Genomic DNA, 7,452 nt, shown 5'->3' with positions numbered 1-7,452 from the left:
TCTAGCTGGAGATGGATTATCATCAAATGGAAGTTTGATGTGGATGTTTCTCCACTCCACTAAGCCAGCAGATGAGAAAGTTGTTCAGAAGATGAGTTTTTCTGCCATGTTATTGCTAAAAATGGTCCTGGTATCGAAGATTTGACTCGTCAAAATGAATATAAGAATCCAGAGTTTGAATTTTTATTTGGTGGTGAGCCAGGAAGTGGAGCAGCAATTGCCCATGAATACTTCCTGTGGATGAAGAAGAAATGTACTTTGGCTTGTAAGTTGCATGACGGGCCAAATGGATCACCATTGAAGTCTTCGGTGATTGACTCTTCATCTCATCCTGAACATTTGAATGCTTCATCTGGTTATAGCTTGCCTGCTGATTCCGACATGGAGATGGAAGGTTAGCATGCACAAGTGATTTTGCTCTCTCCTCAGTATTCATGATTTGAAAGTTTTGTCACATAATGTGTATATGTTAGGCAGGTGGCCATTTGTGACTTTATTATTTATGATCACGTTATTCTGGCCATATGTGACTGATATTTTTAGTGAACTTTTGGGCCTGGAAACCTCTATAGTTATTGCATACTCCAGATGTTCTTTAGACATGATAATTTTCTGTTTCAATCTTGACCTGATACTTAATATTGCAAAATGCTGAATTGTATTCAATGTCAGTATCTATTGCAAATTTTCTTTGAAATTTTCCATGTATTTGCCAAATAACTGAAATTGGAGCTGACAATTTGATTTCTCTGGATGTGGATTCAAGATGTGTTAAGATGAAGAGAAACTAAAGAACAGAGTAAAGAAACTGTAGAAGCAAAGAGAATTTTAGAGAAGGAATTGTAGGTTTCTGTATTTGGTTAAGCTCTAACTGAGCACATTACAATCTTTATATCAGCCTAACTACAGTCTTAGCTGGCTACTCACTTTGCTAACAACTCTAACCACATTCTAACAGCTTACTCATTGATCTATTGACACTTGGCAATATCATCATCATTGATACTCTTACATCCCCCCTCAATCTCATGCTTGGAGGAGCCAAGCATAAGATTGGAGCAGTGATGTGGTAAAAGAAAGGCAATGAGGCCGTTCGTAAGAATATCTTCAAACTATTCGGCAGAGGAAACAAGCTGCAGACGCAAGCATGGCTGAGTAACAAACTGCATGAGCACAAGGATTTGGAACAGGGAAGAACTATGATACAGAAAGAATAGGAGCAAGCATTATCCGAAATGTGGAAGACCAGAGTGTACAAACAAGATATAGAGTTTCTGTAAAACCGGGAGGCTGAGCCATGTGTTTGAGTTTCCACTGAAAACCACCAGCCAATGCCAAAATGAAACTAACAATGTTTGATGGAACTACTAGCAGGACCGTGGCATTGTAATCAATATCATTGGCTAGCACACATTTTTGTATATCTGGAACTACGTTGAGATCAAAATGCGAAATGCGATCAAAGTGCAATTTTGGCGTCACTAAAGGAATGCCCCCAACAAACTTGGCATTTCCAGAGATAACAGTCTTGCCAGTTTCACCCTCATCATGAGAACCAGAGGCCTTGCCATCATGTAAGGTCGTTGCCTGAGGCAGCACATCATCTGCAGCAATTATTTCATCTGAAAGTTGGAGTTTAGAAATTGGAAAACCAATTGGAGACACAGTGGCTTCCTCTTCAGCAAATGCATCAATACTAAAGATTGTCTTGATTGGTAACGATGGAACAGTTGGTGCGGAGGTATTAAACAAAAACTCTTGTTGACCTACCGACTGTGGGACTGTAGCATTACAAGATCTTGATTCCTGAGGATAATAGGAAGCAGCTCCACCTTGACTGTGATATTTTGAACCTCTATAGCAAGCAACAAGCATTATTTCTTCAGCAAGCAATTGACATTGAAACTCCTTGAATGAGAGCATACTTTTTCGGCATTGCATAACACACCTAAAAGTGTTGTATTCTGCAGGTAAACCATTGAGAACCAAGTTGATAATGTCTTCATCAGCAAAATGCACGCCAACACAAGATAGCTGATCTCTTGCATCCTTAATATGATTAAGATATTGGGCTATAGAATCTGAACCTTTCTTCATATTGTAGAGACAAGTCTTCAGAAGAAAAATACTAGTCTTGGTAATAATAGCAAACCTTTCTTTCAAAGTTAACCACATCTCCCTAGCATTGGTACTACCAATTACACAAGAAATAGCAGAGGCAGACAAAGTAGTAGAGATTAATAGCATCAAAGCTTTGTCATGTAACTGCCAGACCTTATATGCTTCAATTTCCTCATAATTAGAACTAACAACAAACTGAGGTGGACATGGATGGGAACCAGTCACAAAACCAAGTATGCCATGACATTCCAGCAACAAGTTCATTTGGAAGTGCCATTGCAAGTAATTAGTATCATCCAACTTGACATGGACATTTGAAACCATAGGAACCAGTGATGCAATAGAAGAGTGAGGAATCACTAACTGAGAGGCAGTCACCATATTTGGACCAAGAAAAGACTCTTTACTCACACCAACCAATAAGTGAGATGCAATCCAAGAAAACCCAGAAGAGCAGAATGAAGAAGATAACCTGAGTAATAACAGTCGTGGGCTAGAAATGATTGTTCTTTAACCATAAGTGCAAGAATTGCAACTCAAATGTCAGAGGAAGCAGAAAAACAGAGGAATGTAAGGTTCCCAATCGAATTTCACCATCATGCCTTACTTCTAAGTAAGAGTCAATTGTAATTGTGCTAGATTTCAAGATTTGAGCAGAAATAACGAGCACAAGTTGAAGAGAGCAAGAAGAATAATTTGAAAGGTCAATCTTGGAGAAAATCAAGACTAGGATTTCACTGGAGCAATTTAGCAAATAGCCGATAGGCAAAACTATTCTTTAAACTTGCTAGAAAGAATAAAATTCAAGAAAGAGGAGTAGAGGAGAAAGTCATGAAGAAACATAGGTAGTGACAGAGGTAGAAACAGTAGGAATGAAAGAGGTAATCGGAGATTGGAGAATCTGAAGTTGAGTAGTAGTCACCACGTGGAGAATCCAAGAAGAAAAGAGAAGAATTTAGGGTTGAGAAAGAAGAAATTATCTGAAAAAGAAATATTGAAGAAGAATTTTCAGTGAGACAAAACATCAAACAGGTAATAGGCAGAGGAAAGAACACGAAATTGGTTGCTGTGTTTGAGTAGAGAAAGAAGCCAGAGAGAGAAAACAAAGAGGAAGAGAGAGCGGAAGCAGAAGAACAAAATATTAGGATCGATCCATGGCGAATGATACCATGTTAAGATGAAGAGAAACTAAAGAACAGAGTAAAGAAACTGTAGAAGCAAAGAGAATTTTAGAGAAGGAATTGTAGGTTTCTGTATTTGGTTAAGCTCTAACTGAGCACATTACAATCTTTATATCAGCCTAACTACAGTCTTAGCTGGCTACTCACTTTGCTAACAACTCTAACCACATTCTAACAGCTTACTCATTGATCTATTGACACTTGGCAATATCATCATCATTGATACTCTTACAGATATCACCCTGTCTGATAGAGACCAGGGAGTTAATGATTTAATTGAAGCTCTAAACGGCAAGTCTGATTTGATTGACGATGAGCTTGATTTTAAAAGACAGCTACACAGGCCACAGAGTTCACCAGAATGGAGAGCAGCCCAGGGCGTCTTTTGTGAAAAGGTGTCACGCTCTTTGTCCTCCGAACTGTGCAAACTAAGTGAAGGTTTAACTTCAGCATTGTTCTCTCTCTCTCTGAGGCCAACAATTCTGATAGGTTTTCTAATCAATTTATTAAAGTTGGCAGTCCGTTTAGACTTCTACAAGACTCTGACAATAGTTCAGAAAATGATGATCCTTCGTTGAAGATGTTAATGTTATAATAGTTCCACCATCTGTTACAGCTGCTGCTAAAAGTAGCCATAAAGATACTGGGTCTCATTTAAAGACATATATAGGATCTGAGAGTCCCTGAATGTCTGATAAACAGTCTAGGCTACCGTCTGAATCCAGAAAGCCTTATAAGGCTGAAACGTTTTCCCTACATACAAAGAAAGCGATTAAGGATACCAGTATAACGTTAATCACAATTGAGAGTCATGAGGCTTTCCAGGAAAAAGATGCATTGGATGGTGCTGGTACTGATGTTGCTTCTAGGAGGGGTAAGTCTCCGGAGGGTACAAAGACTACCTTTGAATCAGTTCCTCCGAAGGCGGATGAGTTTGGGAGATTGGTCAGAGACGGTTCCAGTGACAGTAACTCTGATGATTCACGCTATAATAAGAGGCATAATAAAAGAGGTAGAAGTTGAATCCCCAGCCGCAGTCGGTCTCCTCTTGACAGCAGGTGGAGGAGTTCACGTAGGAGAAGAGACAAGTGAAGTCGTTCTCGCAGGTACTTCCGATTGTGTTGCATGTGTATTGTTCTGTTTGGTTGGAAGGTTAATTTAATGTTGACCGAAATTTGAAGTCTTAGGCAGCTGAATTTGCCTGGGTATTTAATTGTCTTTTTATTCTGATTCCATAGAGTACATTTTCTGTGGAGAATCATGATATTCTTCTTGACTGTTTGTTTTCAAGTTGGTCTTTGAGGAATCAAAGAAGCAGGAGAAGGTCTCCCACATTTAGGCGTGCAGATGAGTTCAGAGATGGCAACAAAAGACAGGACAAGGGCCACATTCCAGAATGCGTTGACTTCCTTCGAGGCAGATGCTACGGTGGAGCTTCTTGTCGGTATATGCATCATGAGTATAATAAGAATGACAGTTCAAGGCACCGTAGGAGCAAACAAAGCATCTGGACACGCAGCCTGGTTTGAAAAGTTCTAGGATTAAGGAAGAGACTAAACATACATCTGCCATGAATCTGCATGATGAAATTAAAGATCAGGAGTTGCAAGATGTGCCTATTGCTAGAAAAGATAGTCAGTTGATTGATTCTTCTCTTGGTACTTCTTTAGAAGGAAATATTATTCCAGGAGCAGATTTGTCTGTACAGCCTCCAGTCGCAATATTCTCAGAACAAGACCTAGAAGTGGAACAACCACTTGTGGAGGGAATTGGAAAAAGATCAAATTCAGAAAGTCCCAAACCCATTGAGGATTTGAGCTGCTCACAAAAAATGAAGCACAGGAATGGGAAGAAAAGGCGTAAAATCTATGAGAGTAATGATGAAAGTTGTGATCCTTCTGGTGATACTTCTTTAGTGGAAAACATTATTCCAGGAGCAGATCCATATCTACAGCCTTCGCTTGCAATATTATCAGAACAAGAGCTAGAAGTGCCACAGATACTTTTGGAGGACAGTACTTTTCAGGAGAAGAATGAGGACAAGGAGCAGAAGAAGAGATCTAATGCCTCAGGAAATAATGACACTGACCACGACATTCGTGCAGGCTTGCCTTGCCAAGTTTTAATAAAGCTGATGAAAACAATAATGATAATTCTCTTTCAGAAGTTTCAAAGTTGGACCCTACGAATATACAAGATATTACTGATATAGAACAGACAGAAACCAAGACTGAAGTTCCTTCCTTGCCACCTTTGGCCTTAAAAGCTGATCTTGATGTCGCTGTTAATGTGAAGGAGGGTGATCTTTCACATATATCAGACAATGCAGCTGAAAGATCTCTTCTTAGCTGCTCTAAGAAAAAGCTTCTCATTCTTGATATAAACGGCCTCCTTGCTGCTGCACAGACAGCTGCGCGCGTGCTGTGCATCTTTTTTTTTTCTTTTTTTTTCCAAAACGAGTCCTGCCAAACGACGTCGTTTGGTCCAAGGCTCAGTCAAATTTTTTTTTTATTGACCTGGCCTCAAAACGACGTTGTTTTGGGCCAGGTTTTATAATTATTAAAAATAAATAAAAATAAAAAACATCGGCACTTACCCAACTCTGCACAGAAGCTCCAAACCCTTTCCATTCCCAATTTCACATCTCTTCCCCACCATCTCAAACCGTAACCTCCCAACCTCCAACAATCTCCATCACAACTCTTCGTCGGTACTGACCACCACCACCTCGTGCCGTCGTCTGCTGCCCTTTTTTCAACTACAACTTCAAGTAAGCAAAATTTATACACTACAAGGAAAACTCCTTTTGGCGATCACCACGTTTGGTCGCTAAAAGCTGTTATTTCGTGGCCAAAATCCTTTAGCGACGAAATGAATTCGTCGCCAACTTGGTTGCTTAAGGCTCGTGGCTGAAAGTACCAAACTACTAAAGGCGACGAAAATAAATCCTTTAGGCGACCAATTTATTTCGTCGCATTTAATTAATCAGTTTGTCGCCTATAAAGATGGGCTCCCGCAAAAATACCAAAATTTGCCACGAACTGAGGATGGATTGGCCGACCAAATAGATTGGTTCGTCGCCGATAGGTTATGGTGACTATCTGATTTGGTCGCTAAAGCTTAGTTAGTTGCTTGTTAAAATTTGTATATTTTGGGTGTTTTTAATTATTTGATTTGTATTCTGTTTTGTGGTAATATTAACCTTTTGTTCATTAACATATTGTAATTTTGAATAAATTTAGGTAAATAGATCAATAGAAAATGACATGTGACAGGACCCGCCCCGAAATTTCCCCAAAACCGGGGTGAATCCCGTCTTTGTTCCGACATCACCCCGATGCCGGGCCCACTTACTAAAAACCAAGCCTCTCTACCAAAATTTTGGCAGAGTCTCCCCTGTGAATTGAACAAACCAACAAAATTCAACCTGCATAAAAATATAGAATAATCCCAACCAGCAGCATGCTTTGAAGCGAATAACAGTTTACAACAAAAATGGCCTCCGGCCTCACAATTCAAACCCTAACAGGGGCGATAACAGAGCATGTCTAAGAACTTCAATTTCAACAAAACAGAGTACAAAGGCAATAACATGAATAAAGAGTCCTACGATGACTCAAGGCTCGGAAGCTCACTATCCGGCTCCGCTGCGGAGCTCAGTAAACTACTAGCTGGGGGGGCGCAAAATAGAAAATTGTGAGTGGACAAAAATAAATTCAGTTCAGTGTAAACCAACGTAATATAATCCCACTGTTTAGAAAACCATGCAAGAAATACCATGCATCTCAAAACCATCGTACTCAAGTATATATATATCAAAACAAATCAATACCAGATGCCAAGTCCGAAATCCATAAAGAACGCTTTACAAAACCTACCATCCAAAAACTTATAAATTCCACAACCAAACTCTCGAAAACGTACCCATTGGCACGACCGGCAAGGAAGTATCCACACCGAGAAACAAGAATGAATGAATAGATATAAATATATAATATAAGAGATATATATATAATAAATATAACCATCACCTAGTTGTACCGAGGAAACAATCCAACCGGGGGATTGTTTGACTAGTCACCCTGGCAGAGTCCTCGTGATGAGTCCTCAATCCACCATGGGACTAGGGAACGAGCCGTCCAACTAGGGG

Source organism: Prunus persica, chromosome G2 (genome assembly GCF_000346465.2).
Source record: "Prunus persica cultivar Lovell chromosome G2, Prunus_persica_NCBIv2, whole genome shotgun sequence".
Classification (NCBI taxonomy): domain Eukaryota; kingdom Viridiplantae; phylum Streptophyta; class Magnoliopsida; order Rosales; family Rosaceae; genus Prunus; species Prunus persica.
This window is presented reverse-complemented; position numbering follows the sequence as displayed.